Genomic DNA, 21,124 nt, shown 5'->3' with positions numbered 1-21,124 from the left:
TTTGATCTAGTCAAAATGTTTACAGAATAAAATAGGACAAGACAAGACAAGACATTACAACATCTCTTCCATACTAGATTAAAATAGCTCTCTTCCATACTAGATTAAAATAGCTCTAGATACAATGATTAAACATTTTACATTTTAACTAATCAAATCATATATATATATATATAATGAGTAATTTCAAATTAGTAAACCAATATATTGACGATATTAGGTTTTTTAGGTAAAAGGTTATATGGAAGTTTAAATATGTGGTTTTATATTTTTAAATTTTATATGGAATTGTAGATATGTATAGTTGAATATAAGAAATATTTTTACATAAATGTAATATTTAAATTAAATTTCTGTGACCTAGATTAATTCATATGATTTAAAATATAATATCAAAAACAATATTTTTTTTTTAATTATAAAGATTTGAAAATCTAATTTAACACTAAAACTTACCACTTACCACTTATATTAGATGAAACATAGATATAAATACATCAATCATCCGTTAAAGATAGAAATTCTATCTTAACCAGACAATTGCTTAGTTGAGTAAATCTCTCAACTAAACACTAAAATAGGGATCATCTAAACAAATCTTAAAGAACAACATGCTCTTTTACTTAGAAACCAAGACACGTAGGAATTATATTTTCCAAGTCCCCCTCTTAATGACTACTTGTCACAATCTCAACCAGCAAATTCTAGTTGTTGTCAAACATGACAAAAGAATATGTCAACATCCATATAAAGGAACAACCAGAATGCATGGGTGCCCAACAGCTCCAACCGTGGCAACCACCAGTCTACTAGGATGTCCTTAGCATACATGGTTCTGTCAACCATTATAACATTATAACCCTCCATCATTATGAATTCGAAATCTTCTAGGCTACTAGCTCCATCAAGTTGTCTCTTAACCCTTGAAAAAGTGTAGTAGGCAAATTGGATTCTCGAATCACTCCCGGACTTGAGAATCATGGATCTCCCAAAGTCAATTACTGAACAATAAGGGCTAGTAAAAAGAAATTGATTGTAATATATGAATTAAGCATGGTTGTATTATATATTTTACATTTTTGGGAATATAATTAAACAAGTAGGGTCATGAAACACTGATAGAAGTGATGGTGTCTAAAAACATTGTTGCCTTGTATCCCCCTAGTAAGCAGGAAAAAATTATTTGAAGTCTTCATGCCTTTAAATAGGCTATATTCCACATGAATACCATGGTTGAAACCATGGGTTCTCACAAACCTCAAGCTAGAAAACCATTAAAAAATTGACTGAGTCAAGTTTACTCCAAGCACCTTAGAAATCCACTCCTTAAACTTGACTCAAGGAGATTAACTTGGTCCCAATCATTCATCAACCATCTCCCTTGAGATCTCACATTCCCCCCCTCAATTTAGGATACTAATACACCTTCCACCCTGATACCTATCTATGTATGTTTGATCAAAGTCTTAAGGTCTTACAACAATCCATACTCCTCCACATCGTGCATGCTCGAACAGTAGGTCTTACAAATTTATGGGAAAGCACATTGTCCTTGGACCAAAACCCTTTGTCTTTTCATAGAAAAAAGGTGTTACACACCACTGTGGATCGTAGGCTCACTAGCTCCTTCACTATCCTCAAACCATTGACTGCATTTCTATTTTCTTTTCCATATGACCACTTTCCCACTACATCTTAGTATTCGTTGATCCATACGGTGACCTAGTCTTTCAAAGTCATTTCCATGCTCCATTTGAATAGAATTTAATGTTGGGACCTTATAATATCGCAATAATAACTATTTATTTCCAATTGGCTATGTTTGCATTAATTTCTATTTAATTTTTACTAGTGATTGGTGATTAATGTACATGTTGCATTTGCCTCTCACGATGATTAGTAAAGTAGCAAATATATTGTAGTTTTGAGAGCTTCATTTTGGATGAGATCAATCATTTTTGTAAGTAGTGTTAATTCTTTCATATATTAATTTTTTTATAGATGTTTTAGGCCCAAAATCTCCACCCCTTCCCAAAAGGATTTATAGTTATTCTAAAGGGCCTTTTCCTTTAGGACCAAGGAGTAGGAATTATCTATATCCATATTCAAATGAATAATTGGACCATCAATAAATGGTATCTAATTACCAATAGGATTTAATGTATATGTATGTTTCATATTATGTTATATATGTGTAAACATATGTATGTATGTAATGCTAGTACTCTAAATGGTAAACTTTATCTTCGCTAAGGGGGAGATGTGGGCTCAATCCATGCTACCAACCCATCACGTGCAATATGAAAATGAATATTTCATGCATTGGTGGTATATTTTCCTCCCTTATCATTCAATTATGAAACAATAATTGAGATAACAATCCTTTCCATAACAAAATGTTTCTTTTTTTTTTTTTTCTAGAGGAGATAAGATTTGAACTCATGACCTAAAGGATATGAGCCTTGCAAGCCACCAAAATACTCTAATTTACAATATTTATTGATATCATAGCCAAAATCTGTACACCAAATAATCATGGAATATATTATTCCTATCCTTATATAGGAATAGGGGTACTCTTGCATTATTGAATACACTTCAATAACTTTATTTTTTCTTTTTATAAAACTCAATGTTGTTACCTTGGGAAATAAACATGCATGGGCCATCTCATGGAGTATTTATTTTGGCAATATAAAGTCTTGAGAGTTGGATCTACTTATTCTATTTGAAAATCAATGTCAATGGAGATGTTTGGGTACAGTAATGTATGGTGGAGATTGCAAGTTTTTATGATTTTTCAATTTGTCATATAATGATGATTTGCTTTCTTCCTCCAAATATTGAAAATAAAATGATATTTTTATTCAATGCTTGTCTCTTCTTCACTCTCTAAATAAGGTTCCTTCTCACCATAATAGTTCATTCTTTACTATTACCTACCAATAATTAAAATATAGATTAGATTTTATATGGAAAAAGATTATGTTAACTAATTTTAATTTGTTTTTAGTTTTTCTGTATATAATGATATCCCATTCACTAATGAAATTGGTGAAGAAGAATTAGCCAAATTTACCTGATGTAGAAGAAATAAAAAAAGTTGGAAGTGTGAATATATAACCTACAAAAATGTGAACTAATCCAACTAATTGTTTTTGAATAATGGAAAGAGCTACTAGCATGTCACTCCATAGAACTAAATTAGCTAAAGTTTTGACTTGCTGGACCCATATGATATTTTTTATTAGTTTCTGCCAATATCCACACTCTGAAATTAGGAACATAAATTCAATATCCCAAACAATATGCTTGAATAAAAACATCCATGCCAAAATAGATGAGTGTTCATATTGAAAGGATTGTATCCGTTAATAAGTTGTGAATAATTTAACCATATGTAATTTATTGACCATCCCATTAAAGAATTGGAATACTTATTAAATTTCACTACATGACCTTGCCATAACTTTATATGATTGCAATGCCAATAGAAAGTAACCCGTCCAATATTATTCAACATATATGAAATAGATAAGAAGAAAAGCATGCTAGACTTATATATTGCATGTTACACCTATCCTAGACCATCCCAAGGAAAATTATAATCAAAATCGTTCTTATTTGGCATTTTCTTAGAACCACGCACATTTGAATCATTTTTAACTAGGATCAATGTAATTGTATGTAAACCTAGTGCAATAGCATGATGAGTAAAAAATTATCCAAGATTGATTTTTAAGGAAAATTAATTAATTATTATCATTAATAGAATTTAACCAATCAGGTAAGCATATACTCTTACCTACATTGAATGTTTAAACACATGCTGAAGATAAGAGTATATTAAAACCATAGAATTCCTTATGATGATAATATTTTATCCATTGAGGAAATATGGATTGATAAATATTTTTTTATAGAGAACTAAAAGAAAGAATAACATCATTATGAACATAAAATCCCAAGGTATGGAAACTTAGTATTGAACCAACGCATATAAGATGAGATATTATAGTTGCCTTCTGCTCCAACACTCTTGGAAATAAATTATTCTTATTTTGTTCTATATTATTATCACGAATGAGGAATATAGCTTCATAAGTAAAGGAACCTATCATAATGAAGTCATCAATGTGTTGATTAAAGTTATATAATTCAATTTTGGTGGTGAATTTATGTGTTATGAATTCAAAGTTGGGTAAAAAATACATCTGTTGAACTACCAAGGAAGTGATAACCCCAAAGAATCTTAAGTAACACCTAATGAAAATGAAGGAGAATTATTTATTATTTTATAGAAACCCTTATGTATGCATCCTAATATTCCTCTTAGAGGAACATGTTCCTCCAAAACATCATATATAATGTGACCAAGCACAAAATAATTTCTATACATATGACCGAGAATTGAAAAAGGAAATAACTAAATGGTGATGAGAAATAACAGTCAACCATAAACTTTGGATTTTTGGATGGAATACTCTAAGAAGATTTAGAATAAAAATTATCACCACTTAGGAGGTACCAAAAACTTGAAGATTGGAATCAATATTTTCAGCATAAGGATTCCATTTACTTATGAAAAGTGGTCAAAAACCTTAGGGATTTGATACTATGTTTAAAAAATTATACCATCTCACATGCACTACCCTCGATTTGGGAATACACAAATGAATCGAATCCCCCATCCAATCTAGAGAACTAACTCCAAAGTGTCTTGAAAAATGTTGATTGAGATGATATTTGACATTTTTAGCGATGAAATATTTGGCATGGATTTAGGTGGTATATGTAAACTATTGTGTATTGAAAATATCGTAGAAACAATAATAAGGAAAAAGCACCAACATAAAAATATTTATTAGCATATAATCCAATTGTACACCATCATTAATAAGCATTAAAATAAGAAATATTGAGTATATCAAAAGCACCTCATTGGGCAAATGCTTCTATAGCCAATTGATTAAAATGTGGATCTTGAATTTCAGGAGCAAGGGATCCTACATGTAAGGGATCACATACCCATGCTTCATAAATTTCTTTGCAAGCCACATGGAACAATTTAATAGAGGTCCACAAAAATACTAATGTCAACCTATCAAAGTGAAACAAAAATCTAATGATAAACATGTTTTTTGATAATGTCATCATGACTCTCAAGGTCATGTTTCATCACAATACAAAACAAAATATGATGAGTATTTGGATCTTGGATCAAGCCTTCAATGAACTTTAGAAATATTGATGTCATAAGGCTTTTCAAATCCCCATAGCCATTAACCTATTGTAATAATTCTTGCTAGGAAGAATTCCTATTTTGGGATGTTTGTATCGAAAAGCCTAAATGAGCTCCTTCTACAACACATCCCTATATAATGCACAAGGCTCAGGGATGGATAATAGGAGCAACCTTCAATATTTCCTAGGCCAAAATAATAGGTTCAATGAGTTCTTTTTAATATCGATTGATGATCAGTAAAAACATTAAAGTAAAGGCCTAAACAAAGTGAGCACCTGCAAATGAAACTCCATATGCAGATAATGAAGAACCAGAAGATTGGATCACTTGAGAGGAGTGTGCCAATAGACAAGCATGGAGCCACCTATTAATCATAATTGAACTTTATGCATATTCTCTCATATAATATGAGTTACCACTCCTTAATATCTTATACTACGCCAAACATCAAATGGAAATATCCAACTAAAGTTATATATTACTATAGAAATTACGTTGTACCTCTAAAACAAACCAAGGAAAACATGTAGATACTTTACATGTTTCTCCTCTTCCAGGTCCATCACAATTAGATATTAAATCAGAACTATGATCAATAGGACACCTTTAGGTATGATCAAAATAGTCACATGGATATTTAATGCATGAATGTGAGGCACCAAGAAATTCATAGTTCGTAATGGAATTAGTAAAAAAGAAATTATGGAACTTATGATCAGCAAGTCATGACCTCCCTTGCTTGACATGGTACTTACTATTGCACTAGGATATATTGAACTAGGTGCTAAACCATGAGTGTTTTGTGTCCATTGGGAAAAGATAGGTTGTAATTGTATAAAAAATATTTGAGAACATATCTTGAGGATGTCCTTGGGTACTCACAATATCATCATGAATATTCCAATAAAAGGTATGGAGGCCTAATAATATCGATACATATTTTAGGCGTGATATAATTGCATCACAATGCGTAAGAACATGATTTAATAAATTGTTGTATTAAGTTGTTGAGTAATAGTATCTTACCATAAAAATCACTAGATGTGCAATCAAGGAACTATGATAAACCCACCAATCCACATATGACATGTGAATAAAGAGAGTTGGGTACCATAGTTAATAGTGAGGCATAGATAGGGGGCATCGAATACATGTGGTGAGTTATCTAAATAGATAAAGATCCTAAAATTGCTAGGTTAATATATAATTGAGCATGCCATAAGGTAGTTAGGATCTCGTAAATACATTTTTAGGATACTTAGAAACTTAGGTGTTATTTAAGTTCTACTTGACCTAATGTTTCTATTAGGTAAAAGTGTGCTTCTTAGCGTGTTTCTTTAGGATGCTTTAGTTTCATTGTAATTTGAAGATCATGATATGTTCTAGACATAGAATGATCCAATGGCTTATATTCTCCTTGATATTAATAACTATTGGTCCATGGATTCACACTCAATTGGTCCATGATCTCTATTTAAATGGCATGGAGGGTCATGGATGATTATTTATTGTAAGGAATCCCTTATGTAAAATGTTTTCCTTTTCATTAATAAATTTTGCTCAAGTGGTCACGTTGGTTGGGGTTGTTGATTTTTTCTCTCTCATAAGGTTTTAACCATTTGAAAATACCAAAATTGTGATCTTTGAGCTATTAGTGAAAATGTTTACTAAATATGCTCATCCTATTTGGAATACCCTATTTACTTGAACATATATTTATGAGCTTCGAAATATCCTTGAGGTCATGGCTAATGATCAAATTAGTCTTATACATATGACTAACTATGAGGAAAATAAGTACAATAACGAAATGATGATGGAAGACATTTTTCAACCACAAATCCCAATTACTGGTTTTAATCCTCCAAGAAAAAATCTAAAATTCTAAATATTATGACCATATCAGTGTAAAAAAAGGGCCAAATCCCCAGAAAAATGGGATAAAGCTGAGCCAAAAGATCACCATTCAAAATAAATTCTAGAGGAAGTGGTGCCTCTTTAGGATCCACTCTAGCATCTAGAAGTTGGTTAATGGGTAAAGAGACTTGTACTTCATGCCTGGTTCAACATAAAGAACCATGTCCTCACCAACCTACTAAATGATGGTTCACCATGGATTTTACATCCTAGAAACAAGAGCCAAATTTGGGGTAAATTTGTCATAATGGAACCAACTAGAAAATGAATTAACACTAAAAATATAAATGCGACAATTATAGTGAAATAAAGTTATAATTCACTAATTATTTCATATTCTCAAAAAATATGGAAGAACCTATAGGTTATTTTTATCCCTCCAAAACCTCCATCTATATCCCCATTCAACATTTCTTGTGCACTAGGTCTACTGTGATTGGTATTGCCTAGCCATACTTCATAAATGGAGAAATGAACACCATGAAAGTCATCCCACTCAATCAAATAAAGATGATCGCTATTTGAAGAAAATAAAATCTAAATACTTTGTGAGAAATATTTTTTAAATCATCAATATGGCTATCAAAATTATGAATGTCAACATGCAAGTTTCAAATCTAAGTGGTAGTATCAAGGCCTTTACTTAACATATTTGAGAAAAGCTCAAGTTCACTCCACCTCTTAAAATAGGTTTTTATAGGATCCCTCTCCACTATGATGTTTACTTCTAGTTATAATGAATGAATGATCACTGATTTCTCCATTTTCTGGATGGGGCAGAAATAAGAAGAAGCCCATCAATAGGAATTAGTGATCCATCGATAGATATAACTCAACTTGTTTCTCCCATTATCTTTTACTTTATGAGTAGACCAACTATGATAGGAGAGTTGATGAGGGAGGTGTTGAATTTTATTATGACTTATCCATGAGGTTCTCAATGGATTGTGGATAGTTGTCATTCCAAAAAAGTATTTCTATTGTGATGTAAAATGCATTTCCCATTGACTATTACATTGTTTCTAGATGGATAAATATATATCTTTATATTTGGTATAGATATTTATCCACCGATTGATACTCCTTGGTATGTTCCATATCAAACTTCATCTATCCATTATAAATCATCATTCATAGGTCATTAATGAAATACATGTGGATGGATTTTATTGCTATTAAGAAGATCCATTAATAATCAATAATTAGAGAAGCTATTATTTGCTATATTTCCAATATACCCCTATAAGGTTTCAATGGAATAGAATATAATTTTATGGAATATTTTTGAAGAATTATATTGATTAAAATCATATATTCAATTATTAAAATGATTTATTGATAATAGAAATTATCATTCTCCATAGTGACCTATTATATTTAACTAATGTTTTGCTTAGATGTAATTTCAATAGGTGCTATAACTTGCTTCCAATACTCAATAGCTTGATTGAATCAATCCTACATAATTTCAAGATCTCCCTATTGAATGTCATATTCTCCTTGGTTGGGATAGGTCAAATATTTTTCTTCTCTCATAACCATACTTAAGAGTTATCTCATAAGGCTCAATCAACTATTCTTTAGTCGTCAACTTAGAGATGATTATTTGGGAGTTCAAATTTTAGAACGGACTAATAAAACTCAATGACATTAGTTTTTCATTTCACTTCCAACCAATTTCATGACCGTTTTTATATTTTCTCCTACCCTTGAAAATATGACTTATAGAAGGAAATATACTTTATATTGGTAGCTATCGCAATTTTATATAAAAAAATTCAAGTAATTTTTACCTAGAGTACTTCACATCTTTAGGGTTGACACTACACTCATAGTCAGTATAACAGTAGATCAACTCTATTACATAAATTGGTTCATGATTCTTGTCAATGAATGAATCGACTTTATCATATCAACCCAAGCCTTTTTTCAATACTTAATCTTTATAGTACTAATATAATCAATTAAATTATTTATCCATAGAATATTTATACTTTATCTATCTATTCATATTTTGGCTACTCATTTTGTTTTCTCTCGTTAGAAGTCATTCATGGCACCTCATTTTGTTTTCTCTTGTTAGAATTCATTACTTGGGATGGTGCATAAATAGAAACTCTTTCTCTTTTATCCTTATTCATATTAGTTATTAACTAAATTATTCTATAGTAATGATAGCCACACATAATGACATATGAAGGATATATTATTAAGTATGTATGTTTTTGAAAACACCAATCTAGAATGTATGTTTGACCTAGTGAGGCGGTACTAGGTTACTGTCCGAAGACTTTCCATTTCACTATTTAAAGGTTCTAGAAGATCCTATGCATGGCCAGTGCAACCTAAATATCTAAATACTTGATTTCTTACATGGAATATATTCTTTTAGCTATAGTCTAATGATTATGATTTTTTGTTCTGAAATTTAAGGAAATTATGGTCATATTTTGAAAAAATATGGTAGGGATTTTTGTAAATCTAAGTAAAAGTTATCAAACTTCATAATTTTAGGTGCCCTAAAGGTTTTTGATGGTGCTGAATCCATTTACTGTTAAATCTATCAAGAGAATACATATGAAAACATAAACAAAAATAATGAACAAAAATAAGAAAAGTCTGATTCTCAATCCATGAGTTGAACTCTCATTGGAATCGCGTATCTCCATAGGAGCAATGAATACATTATTATAGCCGACATATTTCTAATTTGATTATCCATTATCTGACTAGTCTACTATCCCTAATGATTTGTTGAATGATAACTGACTACATCTATTAATTTGTTGTCCTAATTCTGACAACTCAAAACACAAAATTTCCTGGCTAATTTGTCAACAATTACATAGCTCAGTTTAAGCATTATCCTCAACACTCCCCCTTAATGCTTAATGAGGTGATTCCAAGCATATCCCTCATGTATTTGAACTTCCCTTTAGGTAGTGCTTTGGTAAATATATCTACAAGCTATTCATTTGTTGTACAAAGCTTTATTTCAATTTCTCCTTTTGCCACATAGTCTCTTATGAAATGATATTGGATATCAATGTGTTTGTTGCGATTATGAAACACTAGATTTTTGGTTATGGTAATGGTGGACAAGTTATCATAGTAAATAGTTGTGGCATATTTTGGTCCTTGTTTTAGATCTGACAATAATTTCTTCAACCAAATTTCTTCACATGTTGCTCTTGCTACTACAATATACTCTGCTTGTAGAAATTCTCACTATAGATTAATCTGATTATGAAATGTACTAAAGCAAAATACTTAATCTACTTCTACAATCAAACTTGTAGAAGCTTAATCGATTTTGAGCAAGACCAAACAGAACACATATAACAGAGAAGAAGAATCAATCACACATGAAATGTACAAAAGAATACTCTGGGGAAAGCCTCAATTAAAAACCCCGCTATTTGTATTATCATACAAGTGGAAATATCTTAGGATTACTCAAAGCTTTAGCTCTCACAACTATCCAGCTCTCAGTACAATCCCTCTCACTACTCATAGACAAACTAGACAATTCGTATGCCTTTCCCTTTGTCCTCCAAGCCTCCTATTTCCTTGCGTTGTTTTCCCTGGGTGCTCCTATTCTAACCTTGTGTGACACTGATCTCACACACTGCTCCAACACATTGTAAAACTGTGCAAATCTCAAGGAATGAATTCCTTCTGCATGCAAGATATTTTCTTATAGGAAAATTCTAGCAACTGATAGTACAATATCCCTGCCTTTAATCTCAGTTGGCCCTTTGTTTGAACTGACATGCATGAGTTATTTATGAGAGAATAGTTAGTTATCTGGAGTACACTAGTTTCATGCATGCATGAATTAACTTACTGAACTCACAATTAGTTCCTCAAACTATTTGGAACTAATTTAGCTGGACTTAACTCAGTTAATTGAGCTAACTAATTACAACTCAAATACAACTCATCCTTATCTCCTTAATTAAGGGATAACTTCCTCAATCAAAGGGATAACTATTGCATGACTTCACAAAGACTTCATGTTTTAATTTCTCCAAATAATTAATCCAAGATGAATTATTTAAGTATTTTTCAAACAGCTGGTGAGACTAAATTCAAATTTTAATTCTCAATTTTAATTCAAGGAAAATTAAAATTGGAATATTCTTGTTGCTACATTTCAACACTGCCTCTGTAGAAGACAATGAAATAGTTGGTTTCTTCTTTGAACACCACAATATTGCACCTAATCCAAAGCTGAATACATAACCTGAAGTTCTTTTTCTATCATCAAAAGATCCAACCCAATCACTATCTATATAGCCAACTAACCCAAAATTATTTGATGAAGTATACCAAATTCCATAATTTCTTGTTCCACAGACATACCTCAAAATTCTTTTTGTTGCTCCAAAATGAATCTTACTTGGACTTTGCATGAATCTGGAGATCAACCCTACTACATGCATAATATCAGGCCTAGTGGTAATAAGATACAAAAGGCTTCTTACCAGACTCCTATAGGATTGAGCATCCACCTTTTCAGCTCCATCTTCTACAGAAAATTTTTCATTTGTATTCATGGGTGTGATCATGGGTTTACAATGTCCCATTTTCCATTTTTAAAGAATATTTGAAACATATTTTTCTTGTGAAATAAAAAATCCATCATTCATCTATCTCACTTCTATGCTAAGAAGATACTGAGCAAACGCAAATCAGTCGTTTCAAATTCAGTCATCATAGCCTCCCTGAACTCTTCCACTAACAAATTACTTGACGATGTGTATATCAAGTCATCTAAATGTTGGGATTATGATTCAGGTGTTGTCCTTGATGGAAACTCACTCAGATGATAGTTCATGGTGCAGCATGATCAAACTACAAAAGAATGAAGAAAGAGAGGTATACACTAGTTCACCTTGACAAAGGAGCATATACACGTGGGTTAATAGACCAAAAGGAGTGTATAACATACACACACACTTTCACAGAATGGAAAGCACGTATATCTTGGAAAACTGAGTTTTGGTCCAAGGCATTTGGTCCATGGTATTTTGATCCATGGTATTGGTCCAAGGTATCTGGTCTGAGGTATTGACCCCAGGTATTGGGTCCAAGGTATTAGTCCTAAGTGGTTTTGATCCATGGTATTGAGAAAGGCCTAAAACAATATAAGGAGGAGAAGATCATTAGGCCAAGGTATGGAAGGTGTGCAAGTACTGAATAGCTGATGAAGTGTGAGATCCAGTATGCAAGTTATGGGTTTGTGATGCTTTGTTAAGGATGCACCTATATGGTGAATGAAGGTTGATGGACTGGGATCATGAAGACTAAAATGCATTATAATTATATGGTATGGATAGTTCATATCTGAATATTGACGTATGTTTTATCCTTTATATATGATGATCGAGGTATGTCTGAAGTAGAAAATTGCAGCAAAGGTATAAGTAATTATTTTCAAATCTGTACACTGGTTCCCTTTAGTAAAAGTGCGTATAAATGCTGGTTGGACACAACCATTTGGTGTATACCTTATGAACTTGATGGTTTAAGTATCAGTTGCTTCTGATTTCTCTTACATAGATCGAGGTTATGCTCTATGATCTGGTGACTGTGTTTTGTTGACAGTGTTCTGAAAGTTTAGATAGATTGAGTGATTCAGTTGTGGGTGATTCAAAGAATGATGATTGGTTAATGCAATGGTTGTATTGCAGTGGTGATTGATTTTTTGCTTCAATGTTGTTGATGGGACCAGTATGAAAATTGGATGAAACGTGGCCTTTAGATTATGGTGTTGTGTTCTAGGAGTATCCAGTCTGAAAATTTATGAAACGTGGTCCTTGGAGGGAGAGAGAAGGTGGTAGCCTTTTATAGGCTAGCGCCTGCGTACTGGTAAACATATTGGCTAGTATAATAGCGAGGCGGTTGGAGCTCCCTTACAGTAGTTGTTGGAAAACGAGCGAGTTTTGGATCCTTCAGTAGGTCGACGCCTATGTACCAGTAAACAAATCGGCTAGTACAAGAGCTAGGGGGTTGTACCTCCCTTCCAGTAGTAGCTGAAGAATGAGAGAATGTTGTAGCCTTCTGAAGGTGGGTGCCTACATAATAGTATGATTCTGTGCTAGTACAATATTGTAAACAGTTTTTTCTTATATTAAAAGAAGATAACAGCAGGTAGTTTTTGTCCTGCATTGGGTTTCCACCTTAAACCTTGGTGTTCATGTGTGTTTCTTATGTGTGATGGTTTGCTCTATTTTTACTACACCTGGTTACTGTTTATATGGTTAAATGAAGTACTGATGCACTGATTAATGATCAACGTATGATGAATTAACTGAATCATAAGTTTGTTGGATATACGCTAGTTGCATTGGATACAGTTGCGTGTATGTACGAGTTCCATTAACTGAAGTAGCTTATATGAATCAGAGTATGGAAATGAAAAATTTATTGATTTGCTAACACTGATTCCCCCCCCCAGTAGTATTTCCAACAATTGGTATCAAAGAAGGTCCTTCAGAAGAAGCTTGATCGGTTGAAGGGAGATCCATCAAAATGAATAATCAAGAGAGCATGGGATCCATTAGACTGCCAATCTTCGACGGGAGAAATTTTGTTTATTGGAAAATAAGAACCAAAGACTATATATAATCGCTTGGAACAGATGTTTGGTAAATTGTGGAAAAAGGATATACATTTCCAATAGAAATTCCTATAGATACAGCAGGTAAAAGGGATTATGAAACCAATGCCAAATTTGTCACTATTTTATTGGGAAGATTGTCAAAATCCAAGTTTGTCAAAGTCGGGCAGCTTAAATCAGTGAAAGAAATATGGGACAAAATTATTCTAAGCTACGAAGGAGACTCTCAGGTAAAATGTGCTAAGCTTCAAACTCTCATAATTCAGTATGAAACTCTTAATATGCATAGTGATGAAAGCATATCTAATTACTTCCTACGTATAGATGAGGTTGTCAATTGTATGAAGAATTTGGGTGAAGAACTTAAGGAATATGTTTTAGTTGAGAAAGTTTTGAGATCCTTGTCTGCTAAATTTGAACCCAAAGTGTCTACCATAGAAGAAAAATAGGATATGCAGAATATCAATGCGACACAGCTTCATGGAATCTTAACTACCTTTGAGATGAGAAAAGGAGGACCATCAGATATGAGAGAAGCCGTATTTAAAGCGTTAGCAAAGGGAAAGGAAAGACTCTATGAATCAGGACACATTTCAGAAGAAGAAGATGAGGTAAATTTTGTTAAGAAACTTCCATGGGGTTCTAGAAGGTTCAAAGGTAGCTACCATTCAAATGTTTTTCTTGTGGAAGAGTTGGTCATTACGCTGCTAGCTGCCCTCATAACAAAGGAAAGATGTATGAAGAAGGTAATAGAGGTTATTATACTCATGATGATACTGATGGCTTGTCCAATAGTGATGAAGATGATCAAGAAATTAAAATACTCATGGCATATGAAAATAATGGCTCAGAAAAGGAAGATTTCCTAAAAGAAATCAGTCAAATGAAAATCAGTTTGGCAAAAAAGGATATATTCATAAACACAGTGACACATCAACTCATTGAAAAGGACAAACACAATGAAGTGTTATAATGTGAAGTAGTAAGTCTAAGAAAATAACTTGAATATACAAAGACTTTGAATCTTATATTTTCTAAAAGATCAGAAACGTTAGATGAAATCCTCAAAGTTCAGTGTTCACCCATTATAAAGACTGGTCTTGGTTTTCATGAAGGTGAATCTAGCTCACAAGTTAAGGTAAGAAACTCAAATGAAAAATCTAAGATGCCCAATAAGGAAATAAAATGTCAACACCATCAACAACCAAGAAAATAAATTCATCAAAGAAAATTTGTTACTCCTAACTGTGGAAGTGATAGTCAGTTATTTCCTTTAAATAATGATGTTGAATGTTTTATATGCCATAATTTTCGACATGTTGCAGCCAGATGCAGAAGTAGAATGGTTCAAAACCATCACACAAAAAGATCATCACATTCCAGGTACTTTAAGGGATATTGTTTTGCTTGCAATATGTTTGGTCACAAAGCTATTGAATGCAATAAAAGGAATATGAAACATGTAAGATGTTATGTGTGTAACAAGTTTGGACATAAAGTAAAGGAATGCAGGAGAAAAATTCAGACACCAAATCAAAAGGATCATACATCATCACAATCCAAGGTATCAAAGAAGATGGAATTATTGTCAGAAAGATGTGGCATAACTTAGTTTGCAGAAATAACAGACCCAGGGGAAGTTGAAAGTGTAAACCCTCAGTATTCCAATTTTCATACGCAGCTATTATGAAGAGAAGTTGCTTATATACGCGAGTTAGATGCTGGACAGTTGCGTATATGGTGCTCTGAAGAAAAAGCAACAGGACAGACTCAGGAAAAGAAGTTTGATATGGTTCAGTCATTTATCTACTCTATTCGATGATGGTATGTGTTGGTTGGCACAGGTTCACGGGGAGCAGATGCTTCTAATAATGCATTGTTGGCATTATCTTAGAAGATATTGATACAAATCCACATAGTTGTTTTGATTCAAGTGACTCCCTTGATGATGAAAATATATAGGTTGTTGATCCTAATGCTACTGATGGTGAAGATCATATGGTGTAGGGTTATGATATTTGCTGATGACTATCGTGATCTTGTTTATATCGGTTGTCCTTGTTATAAATGTCATGTATATCATTTGATGTAAAGGTCATGAAAAGACCTAATTTCTAACCCTACTATGTATGAGAAGGATGATGTAATATTTTCTATGTCAGTCATGTATAAACATTTGGTATATCCCCATTTGGGTGGATGAGTTAAAATTGGTGTATCCCCACTTCGTCGGGAGATTGATGTATGTATGAGTCATTGGTGATAGGAAGGTCATACTCACTTAGTTGAGTTGTAGAGTTGTTATTCTTTTGAAAAATATTTTTACAGACTCTGCATGTGCTCAGGGGGAGCGTGAACGGATTGGTACATCTTAGCATGTACAAAGGTGTTATCGGGAAAACTAGTGTCCATTCAGAGCTACTAGTCCCACTAAGACGGGTAGCTATCTTAGAAAAAACAAACCGAAGTTACTTGTGTTTTCCTTTATGAGAGATAGATGAGAGAGAAGAAGAGAGTACCAACCTCAGTCTTTCACTTGTCTCCTTGCTTGTTTCCTCCCTCCTTTGACAGAGCTTTGCCACTCCTTCCTCATTTGTCCCGCTTCAAAGAAAACCTGTAGATTCAAAGTAGCATAATACCATCAAATAATAGAGATCTATAACCATAAACAATATAGGATCAGATGTATATTAACCATACATATGCATACACCAATACAAGATTCAGAAATATACAAGTATATGGAGGAAAACTCAAATAGGTTTATTGATAGAATTAGTAGAAGAGAGGATTAAAACCCAACGGTCTGATCTAGTGCCATCCTCCTAGCATGAAAGCCCTCTTCACCTCATGAAAATCTAGATCACCCAACACTACAATGTTTCATAGAGAAACCAACAACACTTCCTTACAAAATACAAAATTCCAGCCTCTGGATCTTTAGGATGAGTGATCCATATATAGATATTTGCAGGTGGGTGAGTCAGCTTCTAGGATTTTGATTAGTGTTATTTCACTAATAGTTCTTGGTTCCACTTGGATATTTCATGATCTCTTACTCATCCTTGGGAGAGTTCAGAGAGGCAAGTGTCGAATGAGTAGTTTCTAGAAGATTCTCTAGGTTTCCACCTAGCAAACTGCCTCTGCCATTTGTCTGCTCTCACTCATCGCACCCTACAGAAGGGATTTTCAGTATGCATCACACCCTTTCCGTGTGACAAGTGATATGCATCACACCCTCAGCATGGAGCAGTCTGTATGGTCCAGTTTTCACCAGTTCTGAGCAGTTTTTCAGGGAGAACTTCTGGGAAATGATGTAATCAATTGACCTTGTTCCTTTATGGTATGAAACAAAACTTTTAGGGGTTTAGAAGCCCTTGGTTTATGGACATATGTGATTGTCTTTACGGTGCCAAAATATGTCTATAACAGTTTCCCCCTAAAGCATGAGGTCATAAATCTTCTGATTTCGGGTGAAATGCTTTATCATGAGGATCTGATGTTTTTCGAACTGGAAGGTGACCTGTAATAAGATACAATACAATACATTATCTTCATAATATTTTCATTATCTAGATGAGGTGGGCATTCCCATGCTTAGCTTTATAAATTCATTTTCATGTACATAGGACAGACAACCGTCTGTGTGGCAGACTAATGATTTTGGTAAAGCCATCATCCCTTGGCTTGGATGATTATTTGTGTAGCTATGATGTACATTTGATGTCTTTATTTTCCTGAATATATCGTAGCCCGGATGGATGAAACTAGATCTGGGGTCTTCAAACTCGTTCAATCTTCACCCGGAGTACAGGACAATCCATGTGAAAATATGTTCTGGTGTCAAACATGGAAAGACATTGCCTGATTACCAACCAATGATGTAAGTTGTTAACAAGCATGAGAGGAATCACCAATAATGATAATGACCCTCAAGGTACTACAGTACGATTCATGTGGTGTGAATACATGAGTCGATGTCAAACACTATGCAAAATCTTTCGGTTGAAGGCCATTGATGTAAACCTGTCACCAGAAGTGAGAAACTTGCCATTGAGGCATGCAAGCTTCAAAGTACTGAAAGGGTTGTTCCTAAGTCGACTTCTTAGGTAATGAGTTGATGTAGACAAGAAGTGACCCATCGTAGGAGGGCCTTAATGAATCCCACATCTACGACACATAACAAAGCAAATGATTTTGTGGAGGTGAAAATGATCTAGTGATACAAGGTTCAAGGTGGCAGTCATGAAAAATGGTGAGTGAAGGTATTGCATCGAATGAGGCATAAGTTGGGTTGGTGAATTCTCTAAGCGACTTCTATTGAACATATCAACAACACTGAGAATGGATTAGTAGCATTAACCCCAAAAATGGATGGTACGGAGGACCAATGGTGATATGACCGGTGAATTGAATAACCCAACCCAACTCAATCATGGTGATGGAGTGAAATTGTTATGTTCAAGAGTGACTTGCTACCAATGAAGTTATTCAAGTCTTCTTCCCAATTTTTCCCCTGTCATTGCTGACCAGTACCTCTTTATTTTTGTCAAGCTCAAGGAGGATAACATATGCTTGTTCTATAATTTTACCTTTGGGCAAACCTGTCACTATATTTTAGCGAGCCTAGCGACAATGAAACTTGCTCTTGTATGTAATGGACAAGTTTTTTGCTATTGTTTTAACAAGTTTAAAGACAAAGATAACTTGGTCCTTTTTAGTTTTAGAGAGTCTGAAAAGAGACTGAAAGGAAACTCCAGTAATCCTTTTATGTAGTATAATCCCTTTAGTCCAAAAAAGTTTAAAATAATACGAAAGGGATGACTTTTCCTATCACTTTAATGAGCCAAAAAAGACAAGTGCTCGATCTTTTTGTGTAATGATCCCTCAGGTCAAAAAAGATTAAAATATAGAGGAGGGATGGCACTTCCAATCACTTTAACGAGCTAGAGAGGTCAATTGCTTGGCAATCTTTTTATATTTTACGAGTCTAAAAGGAGCTTAAAAGAGACTCGTCTTTGAGGAATGAGTGATATTTTTGGATACCAGCTGGTTCCAAGTAAGGTTTGGAACTTTTCAATCACGGTAGTGTAAAGAAGGTGGCTAACATAATCACTCATCGCAACTGTTCTTCAAAATGGTAAACAATCAAGTGGAGGAATATGATTGGCTAGAAAGTGGATGTGATGGCAAGAACACGACCAAGGCTGAAAAGCTGATAGTAATGCGATCACAAAGGTTATTTACTGAAAGTGGGTTCCTTTTTTAATGAGCTTGAACTCTAGGTGAACATATGCTCATAGCTAGGTTTATCTTTTAACGAGCTTGAACTCTGCGGAAATATTTCTCATGCTAGTCGTATAATAAGGATGTTTGTCATTAGTAGGTTCATTTTTTAGGGAGCTTGCCCCATGCGCAACTTTTCTCCAGAGCCTTTTGTATGCAAGCTAGGAAGGACCAAGTACTGTCCTAGGAGTTAAAGAACTACTGAGGTTAGGTAGGATAAATTCTCGACGAGAAACCTTTCATTTACTTTGCTAGTGCCATTTGGCCCTTGTAAAGGTGAATGGTTGATCAGACCAATCACCTAACTTAAGTAGTTGAAGTTAGTAAAAAACTAAGGGGTTAGAGTTACGTTGGTCGCTTTTCACTTGTGTACAAAAGGTTTGCATGCCCCCAGCTATAAAGAGAAGTAGAGTTTCTAGGTTACCATATGGAAGTTCTTGTATTAAAGCAAGGTTGTTTCATTCGCAATTTTAGACAAAACACTTCCTTGGCTTTGTCCATTGTAGGGAAAATTTTAAGAACCCCCCCTAAATTTATAAATATAATAAATGGGCGAATCTCCATGGTATATAGGAAAAATGGAAGGCGATTTTATCAATAATATAATATGTATATATAATTTTTTGGCGAATCTCTCACTAGGCATGGAAAATATTTTACTCAATTATAAAATCTTGTAAGATCTTGGCGAGTCTTTCACTAAATAATAAAACTTTGTAAAGTCCTAGTGAATCTTAGCATAGGCTACATGCTGGTTTAATTCCCTCATTTAAATAGGCTACATTCCAGGTGAATACCATGGGTCAATACCATGTGCCATTTTGGTGAATACCATGGGTCAATACCATGTGCTATTTTTATTTTTATTAATTCTAATGTTAGAGTTAATAATGGTTTTTTGCATGGTATTAATAACAATCTAGTCCATGGTATTTGTCCCATAGTATTTTGGCCATAGGTTTCACCTAAATATAACCCATTTTTTGAGTGTTCGTAAATATAAGGTGACTTATGGAGTAAATATAAAAAAATGTTTTATTTGTTTACCATACCTCTCGTTTATTTATATTTTTATTAATTTACCATACCTCTTTTACAAATATGGTATTTGGCCCATAGGATTCACTTAAATAAAACCTTTTTCTTGAGCCTTCATAAATAGAACGAGGGTTATGGACTAAATATAAAAAGAGGTTTTATTTATTTACGACACGTCTAGTTTATTTATATTTATATTTATTTACCATACCTTTTGAGTAAGTATAAAAAGACGTTTTATTTATTTACCATACCTCTCATTTATTTATATTTTTATTAATTTATCATACCTCTTTTATAAATATGGTATTTGGCCCATAGGGTTCACTTAAATAAAACCTATTCTTGAAAATGGGCGAATGGATTCACTTAAATAAAACCTATTCTTGAAAATGGGCGAATGGAAGGTTGTAAATCCTAATTTCAAGGGCTAAATTTACCTTTTTTACCCTCTCCCTTAAAATAAGGTGGGCTATTTGAGGTGATTTGTAAAAATGTACTATGATACAAAATATTCGCCCACTAAAAATTTAAAACCCCTTAATTTCGCCAAAGGGCGAACATTCACCCCTAAAATTATCCTTGGTCCATTGAAATAGAAAAAGGTGAATGGTGGGTGCTTCCACTCACATAACCTTTGATGAGGGAATCCTTTTCCAGTCTAATCCCATTTTCCTAAATGGACGGGTGTGTCAGACTAGTTGTATATCCTACGCGGAAACCTACCTTATACCTGGGGTTTTTCTTGCCGAAGCAGACCAGGGCGCATGCCCCCTGCGTTTAGTCACATTCACCGAATCACTCATGCTCATCAGGTGTACGGACTGGAGGTTGATGAGACATTCCTTGTGCAAAAATATTAGTTAGGGATGGCAATTGACTAGTAGCCATGCTTGAACCAGGGAATGAAAGTTGGTCAACGAGCTGGACCATTCTGCCTTCATACGGGAAACACATCACTCGAAAGAGTGAGGAAACAATAGCTCCCATGCTGTAAATGTAGTGATACCCAA

This window comes from Pinus tabuliformis, chromosome 1_2 (genome assembly GCF_031772625.1).
Source record: "Pinus tabuliformis cultivar Carrire ecotype Pingquan chromosome 1_2, CPIR1, whole genome shotgun sequence".
In the NCBI taxonomy this organism is placed as follows: domain Eukaryota; kingdom Viridiplantae; phylum Streptophyta; class Pinopsida; order Pinales; family Pinaceae; genus Pinus; species Pinus tabuliformis.
Note: the sequence above shows the minus strand (reverse complement) of the source record.